At 39.3% G+C, this 26665-nt stretch overlaps 1 protein-coding gene and 1 long non-coding RNA gene across 2 annotated transcripts in view; both read left to right on the top strand.

Annotated features, from left to right (window-relative positions):
• LOC109031672 (uncharacterized) overlaps positions 1 to 19186 on the top strand; it is a 67447-nt gene extending 48261 nt beyond the window's left edge. Inside the window, exon 4 of the mRNA XM_072301593.1 lies at positions 18820 to 19186. The gene's annotated coding sequence lies outside the window, so the exon portion shown is untranslated. The remainder of the gene's footprint in view (positions 1 to 18819) is intronic.
• LOC140224842 (uncharacterized) lies at positions 4211 to 13737 on the top strand. The gene is made up of 3 exons (XR_011900061.1): positions 4211 to 4799; positions 7832 to 7919; positions 11944 to 13737. It is a non-coding gene; the product is annotated as an uncharacterized lncRNA (long non-coding RNA).
• Positions 19187 to 26665: the final 7479 nt, after the last annotated feature.

Raw genomic sequence — 26665 nt, 5'->3', positions numbered from 1 at the left:
AGCCTCTGTCACTCAATTCTAAGCGAACAAGAATTTTCAGCTCCTGCATCTTTCAAAAAGTAAATGCTTGTGAAACTCTGGCCCTCCGCTCTCTAAATGCACATGGAGAGTGGTCATTTCTCTGGACGATTTTATTGCCCAACTTCTACCTTTTTTTATTTAAAAAATAAAAAAAATATATATAAAAAAATAAAAATAAAAATTGGAGAAACTTGTTAAGTATGGAAACTTATTATTTTCTTTACCAACTTTTTTGTCTCAACGGAGTTGTGCCTGGTTGAATTTCAGACCAAAACGAAAACGAAAGCTTTCTCAGATACTATCGAGACTACGTCTTAGCTGAGGACACAATGATTGATTGACAGAGTCTCTATTGCCAATTCGATAATTTAATGAACATGCATAGCTCATGTACACTTAATACTGAATTTTAATTTGTCGTTGTGCAACATTGGCCTGAATATCCGCAGTTGGGGGGGGGGGGGGGGCGGGCTTGCCCTTCCTCAGAGTCATGCATACAGGGTGATCCAATGGTCCCGGACCACCAGCACTAGACATCACTCTCGTTAGTACTTTTGGACAAATTGAGATAGATACTAAAAATTTTGAGATACGCATTGACATTACAAATTGAGATAGATACTAAAAATTTTGCGAGTGGTCCTAGGCCAGAGGCAACGAATTTTATCACCTCTCTCCGTAGAAGTTCTATATCGACGGTGAAACTACCAAACCACGTATCTCGTTTGCGGTGTTTAAAAATCTACGCTCACATTTTATTTTTTTGAAGTAGACCAAATCAATATCATTCCTTGAAATTTTCACGGAATTTTTCTCCGCACAAAGAGGAAAAATCACAGAAATTTTCAAGACTGGATGTTCAGTAGTTTTTCATTTAAAAAATAAAGTATGACAGGAAGTCTGCGACGTCGCAAACCGAGATACGTGGTTTGGTAGTTTCACCGTCGATATGGGGATCACACTGAAGAAGGGCAAGAAACCTAGGGGTTATAGGGGTGCTGCGGGCGTTTTGGATCACCCTCTATAGCCCACCCAAGACTCGCGCTACGATTTGAACATATCAACTTACGCGAGAGGAAAAATATTTATATTCGGTCGAGCTAATGCGTTACTCCACGCCCCTCCCCCTCCATCCCTGTAATTGTTTTTCCCCTCTGTACAACATCCAAGATTCCTCGTTTCAGCTGAGGTTTTCGGTTAATGCAGTTGTGTCGCATGGTAAGGAGATAGTTTGGTTTTATCTGCCCAACCGCGAGATCAAAGCTTCAGTCTGCGTAGCTGCCCTAATAGCCTTAGCTGTTCAATTTGGACTTGGGGGGAACAAGGTTAAAATGTTCAAGTTAAGAAACCCTTTTTGTTTTTTTTTGCGATAAAATTAATGTAAAAACATACACCAAGTTCTGAAAAGAATTGGCAGGCATTAAAATTATTTTTAAATTATAAAACTCATTCATATTTGTGCCCAACACAGAAAATATCCGCAGGGTATATAACATGAGAAACTAAAATTTTACGTGAATTTTATGCTAAAATGTACAAATATAAAGTAATAAAATACTTTTAAAATGCCGCGTGGTATTCTTACACAAACAGGAACAAGAATAGTTTCCTAGGGTCTGTTTCTCAATGTTGTGACAAAGTTTATTATTCAAATCGAACCAAGTTTTTTTTTTTTTTTTTAAATTCCAATGAACTTTGAACTCCAACCTCGTACAGTATCAACTAGTTTTTCAATACTAAAATTGCTGAAAACCTCTTGAAAAAGAAGTCTCTTCTTTACCAAAGCCGTTTTTAAGTGAATTTCACGAAAAGTTGAATCTTACCCCTGGTAAAAATTGGCAGTAGAATCTGTGTTCCAAAATACCATAGACCTACAGCCGGCTGTAAGATTTCCAATAGCTTCTATACCCGGCAACACAATTTCTTATAGCCTTTTATAGCCGATGGCGATTAATCAACAGCCTGGCGATAAAGTGTATGCTAAACCTTACTAATTACGGATGCTAGTACTTAGTGAGTTTTTGGACTACCGCTCTCTTTTTGGGCCGCAGTATCTTGATTTAATTTGCGAGGAAAGCCTCGTACTTTTGAAGGATGCCTGCCATTCCTAATATGTTGGAGCGCCTTCAATTTCGTATGATACTGTGCAATACCTCTGGTGTGAAAAAGTTGCTCCAAGCGCCACGGTACGCTGCGGCGCGGCGAAGCGGGCGGGCAGCCAGCGCTGAACGCGCATTAGCGCCTTCAAACCTAACAGGGATACTTCACGCATTGCGCAATGCGTGAAGTATCCCTGTTAGGTTTGTAGGCGTCAGTGCGCCGCCGCTCCGCTTTGTGTTAGGCTCTAATATTTGGAGTCAGCGTTTTTCAACTCATGACTTTGAATGTTTGCACACTGTGTATGGATTATTCTCATTTTAATTGATGAAAAAAAAATATGTAGTAAAGGAAAATATAATGTGCGTTTTGTAAATATTAAGGTGATTCCGTACAAACTTAAGGATTTACAAGCACACGAATTTCTACACAATTCCTTATAGCCTTTTATAATCGATGGCGAAAAAGCAACAGCCAGGCGATAAAGTGTAAAGCCCGGCGATAGGAACTATAGCCCGGCTGTATAATTTTTTATCGCTTCGTGTAGCCCGGCCGATTTTCTCCGCATTCTACAGCCAGCTATATGATTTTCTATCGCCCTCTTCAGTCGGCTATAAGAACTCCTATGGTATTTTGAAACGCAGCTCCTATCGCCAATTTTTACCAGGGACTTTAAAAAATAGGCAAAATAAAGGTTTCTTAAAACAAACGTTTCTTAAAACAAACGTTTCAACAACTTTTTTTAGGAGTTTTCGAAAAATGTTTCTAGAGGGTCATCGCAACTAAGGCGGCATAGTGAATTTCGCCGAGAAATGAAACAATGAATAGGAGAGATGAAAGGCCTGAGATAGCATTTTCTCTCTGGAAAGTGCCGCAGGCTATTGACAACTTCTGAACCTTCCGCGAGGATCTGTTTGGATTAGCAATTACCTCGCCCCGCTAAACCGTTTAACAGGAGCCGCGGGCCGAGCGGAACTTCATACTTGTTCACTCCCCCCTCTCCGACTCTCCATTTTGAAGCATTGATTTAGGCGATAAATTTTTCGGGTGTATTACAAAATACACGTGCGTGTGTCTTACAATGTTCCTGAGAGTGAGTGTTTTAGCACACAGAGGGGAAAGAAAATCTATCCCTAACACTGGAATCCTTGGTCACTCACGTAGAGGAATTCGTTCCAAGTAAAAGGAAGGGAATCTGTAAGGGCAGTTCTTGGGCCCACCCTAAATTTCCTCTAGTTCGCGATTTTTTGCTCGTTGATGGTCTGTATTGTGCAGAATACATCATGATTTGGTCATTTCCGGGCTCTTTTCGAGTCGAATACTGGCCTAAATATGGATATGAATGCCGATTTTTGCGAAAAAGTGCAGATTTTAAAGTTTAAAAGTTCGGACTCTAGAAGCCCTTAGACCCTTGTCTAGGTCACTGCGAGCCTCGGAAAAAATCCGAAAATAACCAAATCATAATACATACCGTAAAATGCAGGCCTTTAATGAGGAAAAAATCGTGTGGAGTAGAAGGAGCTCAAGGTGTGCCCAAAAACAGCTCTTATCGATATCCCCCCCCCCCCCCCCCATTTTGAACACTTACATATTAAATGGTGCCAGCCAGCGCATTGGAAAAAAAGTTGCTTGGATTTAGAGCACGGACTCTTAAAAACATTGACAAGAAAAAAGACTCTTGATTCAATCGGATTTTCGCTTGAATCGAAAACCAAGCCTCTTAATTTAAGCGACTTTCCTTTTGATTCAAGCAAAAATTCGATTCAATCAAGAGTATTTTTCTTGTCATTGTTTTCAAGAGTCTGAACCCTAGATCTAAGTGACTTTTTTTTCCGTACAGCCTGATTTTTGAAATTTATGCCGGCACGACAAAATAGAAAATCGATATATTACACGGCGCAGATGAGGCTGTGTCTTGTCTTACAAAGCCTTGATCTAGCCAGTTAACGTTTCAACAATCAGGTTGTCAACCCAGCGAAGATAAGCCGAAGAGATTCGTCTTTCTCTCAGCACTCGAGAACGAACCCACCCCCCTCCTTTACGGGTGAAAACAAATAACGACAGGCAAGCGGGCATTTGGTCAGAAATAAGAGTTGAAGGGAGAATAAGAAGAGTAGAGAGAGATAGATAGGAGGACAGGCCCCTTCTTATCATTAGCAAATCGATGATCCTCTTTGCGGAGACGGATTTTCTTTTGTGTGCTTGTGCCGCCATACCTACCTGGGAAGCCCAAAAAGAAGGGATGTATTCAAATTGAAGCCGTATTCTTATCTTAGGGGGAAACAGGTTGAAAAACTCGAGTGCTCGGAGCTTCTTACGGTTCGACCAGTCGTCATTGGCAGCCGTTCCTGTAAGAGTGAGTGTAGTGGATAAGGAAATTCGAAGACCTAATATATATAGATTTCTGAACCTCAAATTATGAGAGCATTGTGAAATGTACTTTGTTATGCCTACGGAAATGATATCTCCAATCCGCCTGCGAAGAACGTGTAATTGAATTCAGTTTTGTTGTGTGTTCGGTGCGTTATTTTAAGAATTCCTTCCATCAAACTTTCCCGCGAATGGAAAATGACGAGATCAATTGAACCACCTTGCCCTCTGCTAATTTTCTGCCTGCCATAAGCTCACACCAAACGCTCGGAGCTGGAGAATACCCTACATGAAGATATTGCGTCTATATGGTAAGAATTAATTGTTGCATCACTGTTTTAGAAATAAGGGCTTGGAGAACAAGGCGCATACGTGGGGTTTTTGAAAAAATTGAGATTTTAATGATTTCAAGTAAAACTAGTATCAACGCACATTCTGTGAGAAATTCTCTCACAAATTCCAATTTTTAAGCTTCAAAAAGTCAGTTCAAACTTCATTTCCACCGTGAGGATCCGTGTAATTTCAAAACTTTGAACACGTATTTCTCGAAATAGCAAAAAATGTACTTATGTGGCTTGTCCTCCAAGCCCCTCAATTTTACTTGTCCCCAAGTTGCGACGTCTATTTTGATAGCTTTTAAAATGACTCTGTAAAACCCTTTGAGTCCTTACAAAACCTGGTGAAATTTTTGTTACAAGATACCCCTCTCGGATTCTTTTCAAAATTTACTTTTTTTTTACGTGGTGGAGTTTAAGGAAAACCAGTCCGCTGACTATACCCAATCGAGGTCTGAATCCTCGTGGCAACGGATTATCTTTGTTTCTAGAATTTTAAATGATTATTTCTAGAATCTAAAATTCACCAGGGAATGTTTGAATTTAAGATTGCCAAAACAACTCTATGGATCTATCATAGTTTTTCAAACCTGAAAGGTTTGAAGCTAGTGTTAAGAACTATTAAAATACAGTAATTTTTCTTGAACACTTTTTTGGCGTCGTGTCTCGCTAAAGAAAAACGTCTTATGAACCCTCGGAAGTTGATAAACTGACTTTGATTTTCCAATTCTTTTGAAAGTGAGGGGGCAGCGCCCCTTGATTGCTTCGCGGTCCAATCACCCCCCCCCCCCCTCCTAGCGCAGCGCTCTGCGCTTCAGTTATTACTAGCCGTTCTGGACGCGCATTGCGCGTCCGTCACGGCCAGCCAAGGGGCTGCGCCCCCTGGACCCCCGATCACTCGCTACGCGAGTGACATTCGGCTCGCGCCATTTTTCTCAGTGATTGGACATTTGATCACTAAGATGTATACATTTTGGAGACTCTGGAGGCAAAAATGATTTCGTCACAGAACCTTGTTGCCGGAGCATGCCATCATTTGCACATGAATAGATGTGTGGAGATGAAGCGATGATGGGGATCGATCATTTCCTCAACAACGCATTTGACTGGGACGTCATCCCATCGGGTGGACAGTCCATGGATCTCCTTCCGCGATTCGACTTGCTGAAGCAGCAAAAGTTCATCTTTACCTCTTGAGAAGGTTATCGGTGGCATAGGGGTCTAAAAACTGCTCAACGTTTGTATAGTTCGAGTTCCGAATGCAATGAGCCCACTCGTGTTTTTCTCTCATACTTTCATCACATATAAATTTCTCTGATGTTTTTGTTTTATTCTCTCTGATTGCATATTAGTAATCATATCCTCATTTCATTTCCTTTCCCTTTCCTTTTTCCCTTTCTGTAGCATCTGTGTCCATTTAAAATTATTATTTTAAAATAAGCTTTCCCCTAGGATAAAATTGATGCTTCAAACGGAATCAATTGTTTTAATGACATTTCCGGCTAAATCATGGGTTTTCCCAGGAAGGCAGCCTTTCGTCCCTCCCAGACTCTATTGTTGCCAGATAAGTTGATTTTTTAGCACTTTTCCCAATTCAAATCCTTGTAACATATTCATATTTATCACACAATCTGGCAACCTCTCGAGTGAAATAGAAAAAGGTAGAATCGCTGAAAGTCTGAATCCTCCGAAGTTTATATTAATGATGATGATATTAATGATGATGCGCGACGCTTAACTTCTATGATTTTCACATTGTAGAGAATGATTTTAGCTACATTCTTAATCTGGAGTATTTGTAAAAATCAAAAGAAAGAAAAAAAATCATTGAATTTCGTTCGAAATCATTTTTGAGCAACAGAGGCGGATCGCCCCGCCCCCTTATATTAGACTGAAAATATAATTTTTTTAAGGATATTTTTCAATGGTTTGACAGAAATTTCGCAGATTTGTTGTAATAGATCTGCTCCCCCTCCTTTCCAGAAAAGTTACTCTCTTCGGCACAATTTTACTCTATCTACCCTCTTGGATTACACTGGAAAAAAAAAATACATTGGATCTAGAATCCAGATTCTTGAAAACATTGACAAGAAAAAATACGCTTGATTCAATCGGATTTTTGCTCGAATCAAAACGAAATCCGCTTAAATTAAGAGGCTTGGTTCTTGCTTTTAAGCTAGATTCTGATTGAATCAGGAGTACTTTTTCTTGTCGATGTTTTTAAGAGTCTGGACTCTAGATCCAATGTGTTTTTTTTTTCAGTGTAGGTTGCAATAGCGTCCTTGTTTGCTGTTCTTGCGCCACGTTATACATGTCGATGGTGAAACCACCATAGTCACCAGTGACCACATATCTCATTTGCAGTGTTCGAAAATCTTCAATATCATTTCTCGAATGCTTCAAAGAGTTTTCGTAGGCACAGAGAAGGAAAATCACGGGAAACATCAAGAATTGACGTTGAGTAGTTTTCCATTTAAAAAATCAAGCATAACAGGAAGTCTTCGACGTCTCAAAGCGAGACACGTGGCTTGGTAGATTCACCATCGATGCGTTTTGTCATCATCACCTTGAGCACACCCGGGCCTTCCCTCTTTTCTATCATCCACTCCCCTTTCTTTTGCGAGTCCCGATAAGAGAATTTGCTCCGACAACTCGGGCCTTGCCGCGCCAGCCGGTCGCCGCCGCGCCGACCGAAATTCAGCCGAGCGGATGTCGGCGTATCTGAAATGATTCTGAACCCGCAGTGACCACACCACCCCCCTTTGATAGTCCCCTCCCTAATGAGACTGATTGGAGACGCTACGTGAAGCTTCGTGCGACGTGTATCAGTCGGAGGCGTCAGACCGAGACAGACAGACGGTAGTTCATTCGACGCTTATGAGTTTGAGGAGCTGATTTTTCTGACAAGTTCGATAGTTTTTCGCCGCTCCTACGAAAACGTTCTTATAACTCTGAAACGCTTTTTTCCGGCTAATTCTAAATTGAGTTTTCGGTGGCCTTTTTTCCAGTGATACTTTCGTGATATTTGGTCGGAGGATGTCGTTTTGGAAGTCATTCTGCCCTACGTATTGTATACCCTTCAGCAGTTCTAATTTGGTGAGTCAGCTGCTTATGTATCACTAAACATTATCACTCATCGAGGGAGATGTGGTTGAGTGTAGCATATTTGAGAGTACCAAGGAGGCGATTGTTCACTTTGATTTTCCTCGATTTTTTCTTAAGGTGATTCGACGGACGCCATATTTTGTGTCAGAACGGCAAGCAATATATCGCATCAATTTGTTCCATTTTTTCAGCTACTCGTCATTTTTCTCCAATTTTTTAACAAAGAAATTCAACGTAACAAAGGCGTGGTATTTTTAGAGAGAAAACATCGCATTCGATACTGATATCAAAAATGCACTCAAATGCGATATTTTCTCTCTAAAAAACCACGACTTCATTACGTTGACTTTCTTTGTTGAAATTGGTAAGCGAGTGCTTTAGTCTCCTGACAGCAGAATATTGCGATCTCAAAATTCGAGAAAAATGACGAGTAGCTAAAAAAATGGAACCAATTGATGCGATATATCGCATGCCGTTTTGACACAAAATATGGCGCCCATCGAATCACCTTAAGCACAAAGGAACCAAGGCACATCAGTAACTGCGAAATTAGGGAAATTTCGCATTTTTTACATGAAAAGGGTTGTGCGGATTTGGTGCCAGTGAATTTTTGCTTAGTGCGAAGTTAACTCCTTGAAATTTTCGAGGGAATGCGCACAAATGTTTTCTCGTAAAAATTAAATCGCCCAGTTAAATTTGGCAATAGCTGATGCGGCTTGGTTCCTTTCTGCTAGACGCGGTTCATCTCTCCCTTCTCTGTGAATTTCTGCATAGTGCGAAGTAAATTCCTTAAAATTTTCGAAGGAATGCGCACAAACATTTTCTTGTGTAAAATTAAATAGCCCTGTTTAATTTGGATTTCATTTTGCAATTTGGACCTATAGATTCTAGCCCGATTTAAAAACAACGTATGTGCCATTAGTTTCCCTATGCACATAAGTGTTTTTTCAGATGAGCCAGAATTTATAGGTCCAAATTGCAAAATGTAGTCCATTTGGCAATAGCTGATATGGCTTGGTTCCTTTCTGCTAGACGCGGTTCATCTCTCCCCACTCCGTCTATCTCCCTGAGGGAGAGCGAGAAAGAATCTGATTTGGACGGTCGAGCGAAAAGGCACGGGAATCCTAGATAAGACTGCCGCTCGGCATGGCAGTAAACCTAACCGCGCTGGGGTTTTTCCTGTTTCTGTCCCTTTTGCACCCGGCCCTTTTTGTACTACCAATTTCCTTTTTCATCCGAGTCTCGACAAGAGAATTTTCTCCGAGCCCGCCAGACAGACAGACAGCCCCCGCTGCCAGCTTCCTGTCGCCAGACAGAGATTCGCCGAGAGGATGTCGGCAGCCCCCTACCACCCCACCAGAGACCGGTCGGAGACATTACGTGAAACGAACGACGACAGTCTAGTGTGTGAAATCGAAGGTGACGGTTCAGTTCCATCCAGTAGCCTGCGATTTTCAAGAATCTAATTTTCTGTCAAGTTCGGTAGTCCCTCACCCCGCTAGGAAAGGCGCATGCGATTTTGATACTCATTTTTTTATGTTTTTGTGATCAAAATCGGTAATTGAATAAGTTTCATAATGTGTGGAGTTACTATTTTGTATTATGTGTCAGTTGGCATTGTATGAGTTTTCGGTATCCCTTTTTCCGTGATACTTACGAGATATTTGGTTTGAGGATGTCGTTCTGGCAACCGTTTTGCTCTTACAGATACCCTTCGGTGGTGTTGATTTGGTAAGTCACTTGCTCAAATCATCGAAGATTTTACTTTTGTTCCGTATCGACGATGAAACTTCCAGAAAACGATCTTTTACATCTTTTATCTAATTGCGACGTTGCAAACTTCTTTTCATACTTTTTTTATAAGCAAAACTACTAACGTTAATTCTTGAAATTTCGTGCTTTTTCTCCTCAGTGCGAAGAAAACGCTGCAAAAATTTCAAGAAATGATATTGATTTGTTCTCCTTCAAAACAATAAAATAGAAGCAGAGATTTTCAAACGCAGGAACAGTATCTGACTTGATTCTTTTAATTCCCTAGAGATTTTTTTAATCCTGTGAGTTTCATAGTCAGTGGAGAGCTACTATTTTGTTACTCGTGTCGGTTGTCATTGTGTGAGTTTTGTTTTCCATTGATTCTTTCATGATAGGTATTTAGATTTAGGATATCGTTTTGGAGGTCGTTTTTCCTTACGTATATATGATGAGTACTTACTATACTGAACCGCACTGTGCGAATGTTGAGTTGACTTGCCTAGATCGAAAATTTAAATCGTTCGAAGGAGATGTGGCCACGTGAAGCTTCCGACGTATGGGACCTAAGAGGAGGAGGGGGGGGGTGGTGGTGAATGTTTCTCATGATTTACTCTCAAGCCCTTTTCAGAAAGAGCAAGTTTTAGATTTTAAAAAGTCCTTTTCAAGAAGAGCATAGTGTTGATGAAGAACAGGCCTTCAAAGGGAATCGACTTTAAAACTTAGACCTGAGCACACGGTCGGCGTCTTAGAGACTGGCCCCATATTTATTATTATTTTTCACATGTTTAAATTTTCGATTTTTCTTATAACTCTGAGATTTATTAATGACGTATACTGTTCTAAACGCGAAGAGAAAAAAATTAGATAGAACTTCGCGCGATTTGCAAGTCGAGAATCGAGCGAGCGAGACTACAGATCGGGTAGAGAGTGAGCGGTGTTTGAAGTATCCCGACAATTTTGCAGGTGCTTCCCGTGATCGTTTTTTGCGCGAGTTTCAAAGTTCCAGAAATTTGTTCCAGAAGATGAGGTCCCTTTTTCACAAATCCGGCTACAATTATGAAGAACAAATCTTTCTCGTAAATCGATAACAATTAAAAAGTTTGTTCTCTTTTCCGTTGACTGCAGAGTTTTAACGCGGAGTAGAAAAGTCAGAAGGGGCGAAACGTGTGACGCAACTATTTCGATTTTCAGGTAAAACTGCGTATTCACGCAATGGATGAAGCTCGCCTCCCCCCCCCCCCCCCCTGACTCGGAGACTTTAACGCGAGGGTACAAAAGGTGGACGCGATACGACTATTTCAACTTCCAAGGCGATAAAATTGCATATCGACAAAATGAAGGAGAATCTCTTCTCAGCTGACTCAAAGACCTTAACGCAGGAGTAGAAAAGTTGGATGGGTCAAGAGCAGAGACCGAGACTAGACAACGGGTTCCGGCGCAAGCTCGGTGAGACGGCGCGATGCGTGAAGTGAGACGGCGCGATGCGTGAAGTGAGACGGCGCGATGCGTGAAGTGAAACGGCGCGATGCGTGAAGTATACCTACACTTTTGCAGGCTCTCCGCGATCATTTTTCGCGCAAAGCTCAAAGTTTCGAAATCAGAATTACATACCTACCATACATAGAAACTTTTGTATTTATTTTCTGCGATACGTTAAAAACTTCCGGGACTTGTCAGCCCTTCTAAGACAGAGCTTATAGTGTCCATGAAGATAGGCTTTTAGGGGAAATTAAACTTCAATTTTTCACAAAACAAAACAAAAGGTTTTTCTTAAACTAACTTCCTCGCCCGCTGCGCAGTTTTAGGTGTTTCCTGAATAATTTTTTTTCTTCGAGTTATTGTGTTTTCGAACTCACTGATTCAATTAAAAGCAGCACATGTTCCAATAAATTGCGATTACACGGCAAAGTTACTGCTATCAGATCGGAGTGATGCGTATGTTGTCTATTCTCTGCTTGAAGGGACTCCTCTTTTTAAAATTTATTGGAGTAAAATCGCGATAAGGTGCACTTTTTTTAATTGCAAATTTCCTAACTGCCTTATACATAGAAGAACTATTTGATCGTTTAAAATGGGAATTTACTAATCAAACGATGTAAAAATAATGCAATTTAAATAGGGAAATATTGCAATTTCTTTCCATTAACTTGTACCATTCTTTCAAATTTTCGTTGTTCTGTGCTCCTCGGGAACGGTATTATTACATTTATGACAATTTTATGTTGAATGTATCTATTTCAGCATTATTTTCTTTCTTTTGCAGTAATTATTTTGTGGCCTCTCCAACATTCGTCAAGGCGGCGTGCGAAGACTGAGAATTTTCACTTTGTATCAGAGCTTGGATCATCGCTTCTTCCCGGTAAAATCTCTCAAACTCTTGCTCTCAGAATTAACTGCTCCTGAATTCACGGATCATCGCTTCTTCCCGGTAAAATCTCTCCAACTCCTGCTCTCAGAATTAATTCCGAACGAATCGACCTTTTGTTTATTCTCTCAATTTTTCAAAGTGAGCTGGCACAGTATTCTTCCTCACCACCGATACAATAAGCAGTCGCCATGTAGGCAGATCTTATAGACTTCTAACTCCATTCCGCGTTGCCTATAATTGTATCTCTCAGTTCGAAAACTACCAAACTCGGCACGGTACTCCTGAAGGGGAACTCGAAGTTTGTCAACAGCGAAAAATTTGAGCTGAAATGTCAAGAGGAGATCTCTCTAATACTAAAAACCACATTTTCGAAACAGGTTGTTGGAGCTCCTGGAGAAATAATCGCGATTTTATGAGGTTATTAGGTTTTTTTTTTTTTTTTTTTTTTTTTTTTTTTTTTGTAAAAAGGCTCATGTAGGGCACCTAAATCCCCCCTTGCCCCATTTCTTTTTGGATTCATCTGAATTTTTAGTATATTTATTTCCGATATGAGGTACAAATTTTGTGAAATTGTCATGATTGAGAAAATTCTTTTGCTCCCGCTGCAACGTTGCAAAGTTTCAAGCTTCATAATTATGGATTTTGCGAAAAAATTGTGACATTGGCCCCCCCCTCCCGCTCCTTCGATTGTTCCGAATGTTCAGTACATTATTCTCCGATATGAGATACGTAAATATTGAATTTTGCATGACCGGGAAATTGTTTTACCTTTCGTTGCAACGATGCCAAATTTTAAACTTAAAAATTTAGGGTTTGGAGGTCGCACGATGGCATAAACCCATTTCTCGGTGAATTGATCTGCATTTTTAGTATGTTCTTCTCCCGTCTAAAGTGCGGCTTTCCTAATATTTTCATGACGGAGAAAATTGTTTTGCTCCCGTTATGACGTTGCAAAGTTTCAAACTTCAAAATTAGGGATTTGACCATAAATGATGGCGTTTGGGAAATATATCGTGCAGAATTTTCTTCATTTGTGAGTAATTATACCAAATGTTTTAATAACTTATTCATTCGAAACTGTAAGGTTGCCTTGTTGCCGTTTTAATAAGTTTTTTTCCCCTGATGAATGTACTTCACCCTGCTGGAACTACAAATGCCAGTTTTTCAATTTGCTTTAGCAGTGACTGGAGAATCTTGGAGATTAGCTTGTCTTAAATTTTTGTTGTGTCCAATTTTTTTCTCTGGAAAATGGAGCTGTCAGAATCTAATATTTATTTTAAATGTAAGTTCTTCATTTTTAAATCATTGCTCAGAAACACGCAAAATATACGTCCATTTTTTCTCATCAAAATATTATTTTCCTGAAACGTCCTGGATTCGGGCCCTCCGATTCCGCTGCGAACGGGAGACGAGTCCCGGACCTTCAATTCTGATTTTTTGGGTAGCATTTACTATTCATCTTTGAATGGGTGGGTTTTAGTTTTCCAATTTTACACAAGCCTATCTTCATGATCCTCCAGACGCTGCTGAAGCAAATGAAAAAACTGGCGTTTGCAGTTCCAGCAGGATGAAGTACATTCATTAGGGGAAAAAAACTTATTTAAACGGCAACAAGGCAATCTTACAGTTTGGAATGGATAAATTATTAAAACATTTAGTATAATTACTCATAAAAAAAATTCTGCAAGATATTTTGCCCAAACGCAATCATTTATGGTCAAATCCCTAATTTTGAAGTTTAAAACTTTGCAAAGTCGTAGCGGGGGCAAAACAATTTCCTCAGTCATGAAAATATTAGGAAAGTCGCAGTTCAGACAGGAGAAGAACATACTAAAAATGCAGATCAATTCACCGAGAAATGGGTTTATGCCATCGTGCCACCTCCAAACCCTAAATTTTTTAGTTTAAAACTTGGAAAAAAATTCCCCCGTCATAAAAATTTCGATATTTTCGTATTTCATATCGGAGACCAATCTAAGAAGGGGGGCCAATGTCACAATTTTCTCGCAAAATCCATAAGATTGCGAAAGCGAATACTTATTCACTGAATCCCAGCAGCATTCAGTTTAGCAGTAGTTAGTTTTGCATCGGCAGCATTTAGTTTTATGTTTTTTATCTAATGAAATGAATCGTGAGAGAAATATTATATACAGGCCACATTTTGGAGTTAGACTAATTTAGCTTGACGGCTTCCATCAAGCCACACGAATTAAAGCATGACGGGGCTCTTGTCACAATCGATATATTTTCTTTTGTTTTAACTCTGTCCACCTATGAACGAGTCTGAGGAAAATTAAAAAAAAAACCCTCCCTCAGCAAAGTCAACCAATTCTCCGCAATGGCGGCAAAAGGAAAGACAAAATTCAAATAAATTCAGCATCATTCCCCGAATAGGCTCGCACAAACTGTATTGATGAAAAACCGTGCAGGTTGCATACCCTCCAAATTGCAGGGTATTTTTGGAACTTACACAAATCAAAATTAAGGCCTCAATTATTCAGCGAACGCTAACTTAAAAAAGAGGGATAAAAAGCAGTGAACACTTGACTCTCAAAAACTGATTAAATTGACCTCTTTTAGGCAAGGGGCTTGGATGACACTTGCGAAAAAACCGCTTTTACTATTTTAAGGAATACGTGTTTAATTGTGCAAAATTACACGGAGCCTTATGGTGGCAAGAAAGTTTGAACTTTTTTGCTGTTTAAACATTGGAATTTAGGAGTGAAATCTTCACAGCGTGCATTTCAAGACTAGCTATAGTTGAAATCATTTACAAGTCAATTTTTTCAAAAATTGCACACATCCCACTTGCCTTCCAAGCCCCTCAATTGACGCTCTCGTTACGAAAACCGCTTGATAGATCAAGGTTGACTAGTTGAATTCGCAGTTTAGTTGATAGGCATGAGATATTTTGATTTTTTAATTCTTGATTATTTTTTATTTTTTTTTTCTATATAAGCTTGATTAACTTTGAATCATACATTTAATGGCCGATTAAATGGGGCGAATTCTTGACTCATGCATGGATTGCCTGTTTTTCTACAGCGTTCAATGAGGATCATGCATTTGGTTACATTCATTGGCTGCGTGGTAACCAGTGTCTGAAGTTTATTACTGGCTACTGGGTTTCTATTCCTGGGAATCCTATTGACTATATACATTATGTAATAAGGAATTAATATTTGTGGATCATTCATAAATGCACCTATCTGTATAGAGAAAATCAAATTGGGAGAGGAGGAAGAGCAAAGAGAAGAAGAAGAAGAAGAGGAAAAATAATGGAAAGAGGAGGGCGAAAAAGACACAAAAGAAAGGGAGAAGAATGGGTAGAAGAGAGTGAAGAATAGGAAGAAAAGAAGAGAGAGGAAATCAGGAAGAAGCAAGACAAGACAAGAGAGGAGAGAGAGGAGCATGAAGAAGAGAGGAAAGAAAGGAGAGCACGACGAAGTGAGAGAAGACGATGAAGGGAGTGGGGGCGAGAGAGAGGGGGAAAGGAAGGGAGAGAAAAGAAGGAAGGGAAGAAGAGAGAAAAGAAAAGAAAGAGGAGGAAAGTTACAAAGAAAAAGAGGAAGGAGAGAATAAAGAGGGAAGACAAAGAGAGTAAATAAGAGAGTAAAGAGAGAGGGCAGGAAAAGAGAGAGATAAAAGAGAGGATAATAAGGAAAAGAGAAAGAAGATGATCAAGAGTAAGGAAAAGAAAAGAGGGAGAAGAAGGAAAGATGTAAGAGGAACTAGAAGAAGAGAGAAACGATGAAGAACAAAAATAGCACGGAGAGGGAGGGTTGGACAAAAAGGAAGATAGAGAAGGAGAAGCAGCACACATTCTGCATAAGAACATAAGAACATTGATGGCACTTGCGCTGTTTTAAAAATGAGCCTAAACTATTAATTCCTCATTGCAAAATATAATTTTACATAACTAGGAATAAAGTAATGTTATCAAAAAGATTTCAGTGTTATAATTCCTGAGCGGCAGGGATATATCTAACAAATGACGAAGGTGAACCTACTAGACCGCGTATCTCGTTTCGATTGTGCGAAGTCATCTGAATGGAGGGGAGTTATTGGTGAAAGAGGGATGATTAAAGTTTTCGTGAGTGTTCTACGTTTGGAAAATAAAGAAAATTTAAAATGAAATGTGTCATATTGTTGTGGGGGAATCTGGCACAAATGACTTTATCAATTAAGTGAGATTTATTCTGCTAGAGAAGAGGAGGAAGAAAAAGAGATAGAAGACAAGAGAAAAAAAAGAGGTGGAAAAAAGAGAAGAAAAGAGAAGAGAAGAGAAGAAAAGAGAAGAGAAGAGAAGAAAAGAGAAGAGAAGAGAAGAGAAGAGAAGAGAAGAAAAGAGAAGAAAAAGAGGCAGAAAAAAGAGACGAAAAAGAGGTAGAAAAAAAGAGTAGAAAAGAGATAGAAAAAAAGAGTAGAAAAGAGAGACAAAAGAGAAGGGGAGAGATGAAAAGAGAGAAGAAAAGATAGGGGGAGAGATGAAAAGAGGGATGAAAAGAGAGATGATAAAAGAGATGAAAAGAGAGATGAAAAGGGAGATGAAAAGAGAGATGAAAGAGAGATGAAAAGAGAGATGAAAAGAGAGATGAAAAGAGAGATGAAAAGAGAGATGAAAAGAGAGATGAAAAGAGAGATGAAAAGAGAGATGAAAAGAGAGATGAAAAGAGAGATGAAAAGAGAGATGAAAAGAGAGAAGAAAAGAGAGAAGAAAATAGAGAAGAAAATAGAGATGAAAAGAGAGAAGAAGAGCAGGAAGTAACGAGAGAAAAGGAGAAAAGAAAGAAGAACAGGATGGAGAGAAAGTAGAAAAGAACAAAAATTCAATTAACTTTCGTACTTTACTTTTCAGTCCCTCCCCCTCAGGGATTTTAAATATTCTAGCGCCCAGTATTATTAGAACGGGGGGTGTACGATACCGCAGCTTTTGGTTTGGGGTCGCAGTAGTGCTTGCACTTCCGTCAGCCGGTCGGCAGCCATGGCATCCGTTGAAGGCCGAAACCAATGACCCAGGACCCGGGTGCACGGCACGGCCTGAGGGCGGTAGAGAAAACCCCTTCGGCAGATAAAATATGTCTGAGTTGGCAGGGGTCCATGATGTCGGGACGAATAATTAAAACCTCTTTCTCATCTCTGTTTTTTTTCGTTTATTTTTTGTTGAAGAGTGGATGGGTTTAGGTCTAATGGGTAGGTATGGGACTATTTTCTTCTTAACTTTTCTTGATAATTCAAACGCACGATGCTCACGAAAATTCTATACCCTCCTCTTTCACCAATAACTCCCATCCATTCATGTGACTTCATATGATTATCTTCATTTCGTTTCTCATCTTTTTAATTAGTAATGATAGTTGCACAATTTTAGTTATTTTTCCTAACAATAAATTACAGCTCCTTACCCCTATCTTTTTCATCAATACGATTTTTGTTTTAGGGTTAAAATGCCCCTTTCTCTAGCATAAATTAATTATTATATAGAATAGAGGATGAATAAGGAAAAAAGTTACTTGGGGGGGGGGGGGGATTCCGTCGTAGAGAATGGAATTGAGACACTAAAAGTGCAGTAGAAAGTTTAAAAATAGAGTTTGATGCAATTGAACAATATTCTCGTCGTAATACCCTTGAGACCCAGGTGTCCATTTGCTTGCCCCCGTAGCGTCGCCTGAGCAGACCCGTGAAATTGTTATGCGTGTCGGCAGTGCTGCCAATATTCGTGTTGCCCCGGGTATGTTAGATTACTGTTACTGATAAAAAAATTGAAGAGATGGCAAACCGTCTAAATTAATTATTGAATTCGCCCGGAGATTTTATAGAAACAATTTTTTGAATCAAAGGAAAATATACAGCAATTTCAGCTGTACAATTTAGAGTTGCAATGCACGTCCAGTGCTCTTATTTACCTATGTCCTAGCCTGACTGCTCATCGGAGCAAGCGACGCTTTTTAGCATCTCAAAAGCAATATCAACTCAATTATGAATACTTGTGGGTAAGACATGATGGGGGATATACGGATGAGAAAGGACGGACTCCATTATCTAAACTTATTTTCATTCAAAATTCATTTGATTCGCAATCATTACAACATGCAGCCCCTGATAATGTCACGTCGAATCCTACAGCAGATGGCGCACAGTGGATCGAGTCAATAGGAGAGGTCGGACAAAATTTGGAAACTTTAAACGCTTATAACTCTGTTTGAACAAAACTTTGAGACTCTAAAAGTGGGTCCATTGATTTTCTCGTGAAATCTTTTTTAACCACCCCTGAAATTTAAAAAGGGAGGATACAAACATCAAAATTTGCAGTTTAGTCAAAAATTTCATGTCCGACCGCTCTAATAGACTCGATCCACTGTGTGGCGGTACCGTTTTTGCCATGGTTAATGAGCCATCTTTAAACTGAAGCATTTGATTAAATTTAATCGGCGACTGTGCTTTATTTGAACTAGTATCTGAACTTTATAAAAATATCTATACCTCCCTTTTACTCCCATGTACACATACGTTTTTACTTTACCGTATACAATTTTATTAAATTTCCAAATGCCAACTGTTTTCTTTGCCTATTTAAATGGATGAGGTAATAAAAAAAGGACTTTCCAAATTTAATATGTATGCAGCTTTATAATTAATTGAAAAATTATTTAATGTAGCTCATATAAATATTGAATCATTTGCATCTTATTGGTATGAATTCGAACTAAAATGGAAGTGATTACTTGGATGTAAATGCCCTCACTAAGACACGAATAAAGAGATGAAAAGGAGACGAACAGAAGATGAGATGAAAAAGAGATGAAAAGGAGATAAAAGGGAACGCAATGAAAATGAGATGAAAAGGTATAGAGATAGGGGAGATAGGTAGAGATAGGTATAGAGATAGGTAAAGGGATAGATGATATAGAGATGAAAAAGAGATGAAAAGGAGATGAGATGGAAAAGAGATGAAAAGGAGATGAAATGAAAATGAGATGATAATGAGATGGAAAGGTGATGATAATGAGATGAAAAGGTGATGAGATGAAAAAGAGATAAAAAGGAGAGGAGATGAAAAGGGGATGAAAAGGGGATGAAAAGGGGATGAAAAGGGGATGAAAAGGGGATGAAAAGGGGATGAAAAGGGGATGAAAAGGGGATGGAAAGGGATGAAAAGGGGATGAAAAGGGGATGAAAAGGGGATGGAAAGGGGATGGAAAGGGGATGAAAGGGATGAAAAGGGGATGAAATGGGATGAAAGGGATGAAAATGAGATGAAAAGGGATGGATGAAAAGAGATGAAAAGGAGATGAATGAAAAGAGATGAAAAGGATGAGATGAAAAGGGGATGAAAAGGTGATGAGATGAAAAGAGATGAAAAGGAGATGAGATGAAAAGGGGATGAAAATGAGATGAAAATGAGATGAAAATGAGATGAAAATGAGATGAAAATGAGATGAAAATGAGATGAAAATGAGATGAAAATGAGATGAAAATGAGATGAAAATGAGATGAAAAGGGAATGATAATGAGATGAAATGATAATGAGATGAAATGATAATGAGATGAAATGATAATGAGATGAAATGATAATGAGATGAAATGATAATGAGATGAAATGATAATGAGATGAAATGAAAATGAGATGAAATGAAAATGAGATGAAAATGAGAGAGCTGAGGGTCTGGTGCCGGAGCCTCCTCGTGGTGGACCTGGGGCGGGTCTCCGACCCGTGCCAAACGCCGGCAAACCTGTTGTGATTCTGCACCCTCCCTCGCCTCAGGTTGTTAGCCCATATCTCTTCACACATCGTAACGAGCAATTTAGGATCAAGCGCATCCTTGGTACGTTATTACCTTGGTTGTTAGCCCATATCCCTAATACGCTCGGGCATGGATCAACCGCTTCCTTGGTGCCCTGCTTCGCGCGCAGCAAGGCTGTTTACACCTTGGATGTTAGGCCATATCCATTGCAGCCTTGGATCAAGCGGAACCTTGGTACGTTATTACCTTGGTTGTTAGCCCATATCCCTGGCTTACGGAAGAGATCAAGCGGAACCTGAGGAACATGAGGGGAACGATGATCTTCAGAGGACCACTGATAGTAGTTAGGCCATATCCTTGAACCGCGAGGTGCAAGGATCAACCGGTACACAGTGGTCTGAAAATCCCGATCTGTGACCGACTTTGCGCGATTCGTCAGTGACCAAATGCAGGGGTGACCGATCGAAGCCTGGCAATCCTGTTCTGCGTCAATCTCCGGTATCTGCCGATGCTTGCGCATTAAGTCTAAAGCCGTCATCCCCCCCGGGACACTTTAGACCAGGCAAAGTCGGAACCGGAGGGTCGGACGCCTCTCAAACGGGCTGGTGGTTGGGGCGATGTTGCAGATTGAAGTAGGTTTTGATGCAGGACGAGCCGAATACCTCACGAGAGTCCCGGGGTCTCGTGGCTCAGGGTATTCTGTTCTCCTGGGCCGAACAAGCCGGACAAAGTTTCAGCAATCTCTATCTCTGTAGAGAGTATCCAGCTACGAGTTTGTTGTCCTGCTGCTGGATCGCACGGTGGTAGAGGAGTTCCCTGCATTCGGTCATTGGCGAATTGTTCACTGTTGTGAGTGAGGGTGCGCCCAGAACGCCGACCCAACTCTTCATGGCATGAGATCTTGAAGAGGTCACTGGTTATCCTTACTAAATCTCACTCGACTAAACCTCTGATCTCGTAGGAACTGAGTAGATCCGTTGTGCTTCGTTCGCGCGGGAGTCCGTGTGAAAAAAGCAGAACGGAGAAGAGATCTTAAGGAGGAAACTGGTCGGTCCGGACCGGCTATAGGGTATCCGATCTCGAGTGAAACAAAGGCATGAGCCCCATGCCTTTGTCTTTTAAAATTTCTTCTCAATTTCTTCAAAATTTCTTCAAAATTTTGAATTTCAAATTAACGTAATGCCATGGGAGTTGTAAGTTGGACGGTGGAAGCGTTGCCGTCTGATGTCGGTTCCTCCTCGTGGTGGACGGTGGAAACGAGGGTTTTACCCTCGGCTAAACGCCGACAAAATATGTCCTGGTTTTGGTAGTAAGACACAGGGGTCAATAATTTAGTCAAAATATAATGCCTCATGCCCCTTTCCCTGGCACGTTTCATGTAAGAATAAAACACTGATAGTTTTTGACGATTCTCACGCAAGAAATGAAAAGCTTCACCTGCGTCCTTCTTTTTTCCGCTCCTCCCATTTTCGTTCATCCCTAATCTAATCCCTACCTAATCTTCACGAACGAAAATTAGCTCATTTGCGGGAGTACTGAATCATGAAACTAGAAGCAACGCATTTGCAAAAATGTCTTTACGAAAATAAACATCAAGCCCTGAGGCTTCACTTTTTTTAATTAAATTCTAAAGGAAATCCCATATCAATCCCTTCATTTTTTCTCGTTGAATCCATGACTTAAATGTCTATAATTTTGGAGGAGCTTTGCGTTCCTTATGAAACTTGCTTGAATATCCGATTTAAAATACAAGCATATTTTTGTAATTTTTTGTGCCTTACAGAGCTTTCCTTTGCATAAAACTTTCTAGAATTTTGAAAAGATTGTTGGACATTATTATTAAAAGAAAATTTTCGTATGTACTTATCTTTAAGATACCTATTTTAAAAATAGCACTGATGATAATGAAACACAGATATATTACAGATTAATGGGAGTATTAAATTGTGTGCATTCTTAACTTGAGTGATTATCGACTGTTGGTTTTCCTAGCGTATTAATATTATTGTATGTAGAGGGGTGCAAAACATTGTTAATTTTAGTATTGCAATCCGTTGAAATAAAATTGTTTTTTTTTTTCAAAAACTGAAGAAAATGTATAATTTGAATGAAAAAGTATTTGTTGATGAAAGAATTGTATAAAAATATGGAATAGAAAAAAAAAGATTCTATGAAATAAACGCAATTTGAAGTACAATTTTGTTATTTCATTAAACTTAATTCATGTAATGTCACGTCTGAATCCGTTTGTCGAATTATTACAATTCAATGGTTTCTCTCCTTTTTTATGTTATATGCATGTCAACTTCCTAATAAATGATATATTTCCCAGGTATAGACAGTTTTAAAAATCATGTAAAGCCTATTTTTGGGGCTCACTTCTTGATACGCTCCCACATTCAGCTCTCCTGTTGTGACAGAAGAAAGCCTTAAATCCGGACTTCTTCAATAAAATAGCGGCAATTTGTATTTGCCAGAGCGAAAATTACATTGATTTTGCGAAATCGTCTATTTTTTATTCAGAATATATGTAAATTCTTTCAAAATTGTCCTATGCGTTTTTTATAAATATGTCTACAACCAAAGACATTAAGTGTATCTCTTGAAAAAATTCTTAAATTAATAAAGTATAAGATGAATTAATTGGACAGGATCGCCATCAGTGGCGGTTGGGTGCCGTAGAGCACAGCAAGAGCAAATAAAAGTAATACAAGAGCGTGAGAAAATTCGCTCATCTTTTATAAACGCAATTAGTTATCGACAATTTAAAACCCTAGATACATTTTTCTAAAAATCAGAGTTTTCTCGTATGAGCAGATCTTGCAACCGCCTCCTCAAATGTTCGGCGCTCTCTTAGAGCAGTGTGGTAGTGAGGCGACAACACCACACCGGATATCTAAGAATTCTAAGGATCATTGAAGCGCCTCCATTTCTGAGGCAAGCAAAATATCGGGTTTAACTTACTTATGCGCTTTAATTTACTTATTCGCTACCATGAATGGATATACAGGGTGGGCCTAAAGTAACTGAAAAGTGTCTATACCTTTTGAACAAAATGAGATAATTCACTCCCGGTTTGGATCATTGCTCATTGTGGCAAGGGGCTGATTTTTTCAGGGGGGCAACTCGAGATTTTCAAATGGCGACCTCCCTCTCTTTGTGACACATCGTTAGAAAGAAGATAAAAAACAAGAATTTTCGCGCAAACCGGAGATAGATTCGACTTTTTGTTCCCGAGTTATTCATGATTAAAGTTCAATTGGACCAATTTTCAAAAATTGATAAGTCCTGTTAGAAAAGTCGCAAAGAGGCCATCTACGGGTTAAAATTCGTAGCACGACTATTTCATTCATAGCTAAGTAATCGGAGGATGTGCTTCTCATCAGTTCGCGGGGGGGGGGGGGGGGGACATTAATGAGCCCCCCTGAAATAATCTGCCCCTTGCCACAATGAGCAATGGTCCAAACCGGAACCCTTCAGCTCATTTTGTTGAAAAGTTATACACACTTTTCAGTTACTTTAGGCCCACCCTGTATGAATGTAGGAGCCATTGATTCCCCCCCCCCTTTTCCCCCATTTTTTTTGTCATTCAGCATAGTGGAGGGTCGCTCAGTATCAAAAGAGTGGTAAAGTGAGTAGAGTTTACTGAAAATAGGGGTTCACCTTTTTTCAACAATGCCAGATCTTCAGTAAGTAGCGGGCTACTGCCGCCGTTCATTTCTTTTAGTGTACGGTGGTTTCAGTATCGGAGGATGCTAAAAGATGATGTGGCATTCGGTTTCGATAAATATCGATAAGTTACAGTGGCGTAGCGTGCTTTGCGATATATCGATTGTTATGCCATTTAAACTTATGAAAAAGGATCGATAAACAGGGTGTTTGCAGCGAACACCTCAATAATCGATTCTTTATCATAGGTTTAAATGGCATAACAATCGATACATCGAAATTCATACGCCACGCTTTGATAAGTTTAAATAAATCGAGGAGGACGAATCCGAGTGTTGCCAACTAGTGTGAATAGCCTTGGCTTTAAAATAACTCTGGGACTAGTGGATGTGGCGAGTGATGGTACGAATCGATCCGCGATATTATCTTGGTACGCACTTGAGTCGTTATCAATATTCGAAACCCACGAAGAAATGAGGGGCTTGGAGGCCAAGGCGCTTAAATGCAGTTTTTGCTAATTCAAAAAATACCCGACTAAAGTTATAAATGTACATAGAGCCTTGTGGCAGAAAGGAAGTTAAACTCACTTTTTGATGCATTAAAGTTGGACTTCAGTCGTGAAGTTTTCGCAGACTATACTTTCTAACTAGTTTTAGTTGAGTTGACGAATATCTCATTTTTTTCAACAATACTGCAAACTTTAACTTTAAAAAATTAACTAAATTAAAATTAAGATTAAATTTAACTTTTTTTCTTTTTATGCGCCGAGTCCTCCGAGCCCCTCAAATGTAAGGGCCACTTTGACCTGCTTGATCAATACTCAGGGGCCATCAGTGTTCTTTCAGAGGTTAAAATGTTTTCTTTTGAATTAAATTATGATTAGAATCGGATGTCTTTTGGCGTCTGCTTGGAATCGCGCTTTTTCTAACTGATTACCTAAGCACACAGCTTCCCATTACCCAATTGAATCCTCACTGAAGAGGTGAGGGCCCCTAATAGATTTATAGATCCTCTGGATAGATCATCTCTAGACAGATTCTAGATGTATCCCCTGTCCATAATAAAAGTTTGTCTCAGTTCCAGCGTTTTCAAAGCTGGGTGTGAATATTCTGGCGCCAACTTTGACTACGATTCCAATTCTTTAGCCAGCAGTACTTAAGGAGAAGTACTATAAATTTAATCATATTTTGCGCATCACGCAAGTCTGACCTCAAAATTGATCGTCATATCGGAGTGAAGGCAAACGGTCTCATACAAATTTTGGTGTTTTAAAACCTCATTTTTTATTTCAATTTTTTGGAAGGAAACCAACCAACGTCCCTAGTAGAGAATCATTGCGATTCGTCTTGTCCATTTGAGGGTTATTTCGACGTAATTATAAGCGATAATGTTAGTTAGCCTCCCTCCGAAAAATTAAAATAGAAGATGACACTTTGAAGCACCATAATATAAATGTGACAGTTTTTCTTAATTCTTCAGCCCTTATACGGGTTCTAAAACCACAGGGACGGTCACTTTCCGCCTTCAAAGGATAGTGTCATGGCAATTAAATATGTGAAAAAATCGAATATTTGAAAGACAATCGACCCATCCTGAGATTATAACCAACCGATCGAAAAATCATACAAAATTATTCAGGACAATCAAATATTCTCTGGTACCTCAAAAAATAAGTTGAGATCAGTCAATTAGTCTTGTTTTGGAACTTACTCGGAGCATGTTCTGATTGTCAAAAGATTATGACGTGACGAAATGTTGCGACAGAGTTGAAAAATTCTAAACTAAAAAATTAAAAAACGATTTATTTGATGAATAATTGGTCTACCTGTTTCAGAACGGTATAGTGTGACAGTACTTAAGATTTCGATATATCGCTGAAGTGCTCTAATTTCGTAGTTTCCCTGATGAAGAAACGTAATTCCATTCCAAGGTTGCCAAATTGACTCAAGCAATTCAATTTTATACAGCTGCGTAAGTTTTGTTAAATTTTTTCTGATTTTTACATGAGATCAGAGGAAAATCGGTGAAATTTGCAGTTAGCAATGCCAAAGATTCTCCTGCCTGGTAAAAATGCAATTTGCGAGGGGAAATTTCGCAACCATGATTTTTAAGTAGGCTCTTTTGTGAGGGTGGCTACGATTCCTGAGGCAAACAACTTATTCGCCTTAATTTTATTATTATTTGCTGCCCCGCACGGTTATTTACAAATTAATGTAACGGGTTACATCGCCTGATTTTCATGTCATTCAGTGTAAGGCAGCTTCAACATCCGTCGGTGTCGGCTAGTATACTAAAGTTTACTGAAAATGGAAACCCAGAATTTTTCCTCAATGTTAGATCTTCAGTAAGTAGCGGGCTACTGAATTACCTTTCACTCAGCTTAAAGCGGCCTCAATGTTGGTCAGTATCGCAGGATGGCAACACTCCCAAATTTTACTGAGAATGGGGGCTCAAAATTTTTCACCTTTGCCAACTCTTCATTAAAATTGCTCAAACTGAATTGAAATATATATAGGAGGGAAAATGTAAAATTTCTTGCATTTTGCCACACCCATTTTTCTTGCTTAGCCAGACAACACCTGTAATTTATGGTTAAATGGAATCGGTTTTGTTGCGTGAAGCCACGAGCTGTGGATACTTAAATGAATACCTAGTGAACAGGTACCATACAGAAGAAGGTACATACCCAATGTATTGAGACAAGTAGGAGGCTGTTTTTATATTTTCCGCTAAAAGTCTTTCTTTTTGTTAGATTATTGTATGATGGAGCACACTGAAAAAAAATTTTTGGATATTATTCCGACTTAAAGCGACTTGTCGACAAAAATTGGTTTCTTTGAGTTAAAGAAACGTTGTTTTAACGATAAAAAAACGACGCTTTTTTTACTCAAAAAAACGTATGTTGAGTTGAATCCACACAGATTTGACTAAAAAAACAAAACAATAACAAATTTCTGTAGACAAGAAACTACGCTTAGAGTCAAAATAATATCTCAAGAAATTTTTTCAGTAAGCTCTTGCATGTGGCAGGAATTTGCGATTAGAGTACTGATTCCTTTGTAAAATTTCGCGAGTAGCACGATGACTTTACAATGGGTTTTTCGGAAATCAACTCAAAAGCTTAAAAAAAGCTCTCAAAATTGAGGCCGTGATGGGCCCACGCTACTTTGAGAGTCCACCTCTACCTATATCAAGTCAAACTC

This window comes from Bemisia tabaci, chromosome 6 (genome assembly GCF_918797505.1).
Source record: "Bemisia tabaci chromosome 6, PGI_BMITA_v3".
NCBI lineage: Eukaryota > Metazoa > Arthropoda > Insecta > Hemiptera > Aleyrodidae > Bemisia > Bemisia tabaci.
This window is presented reverse-complemented; position numbering and strand designations above follow the sequence as displayed.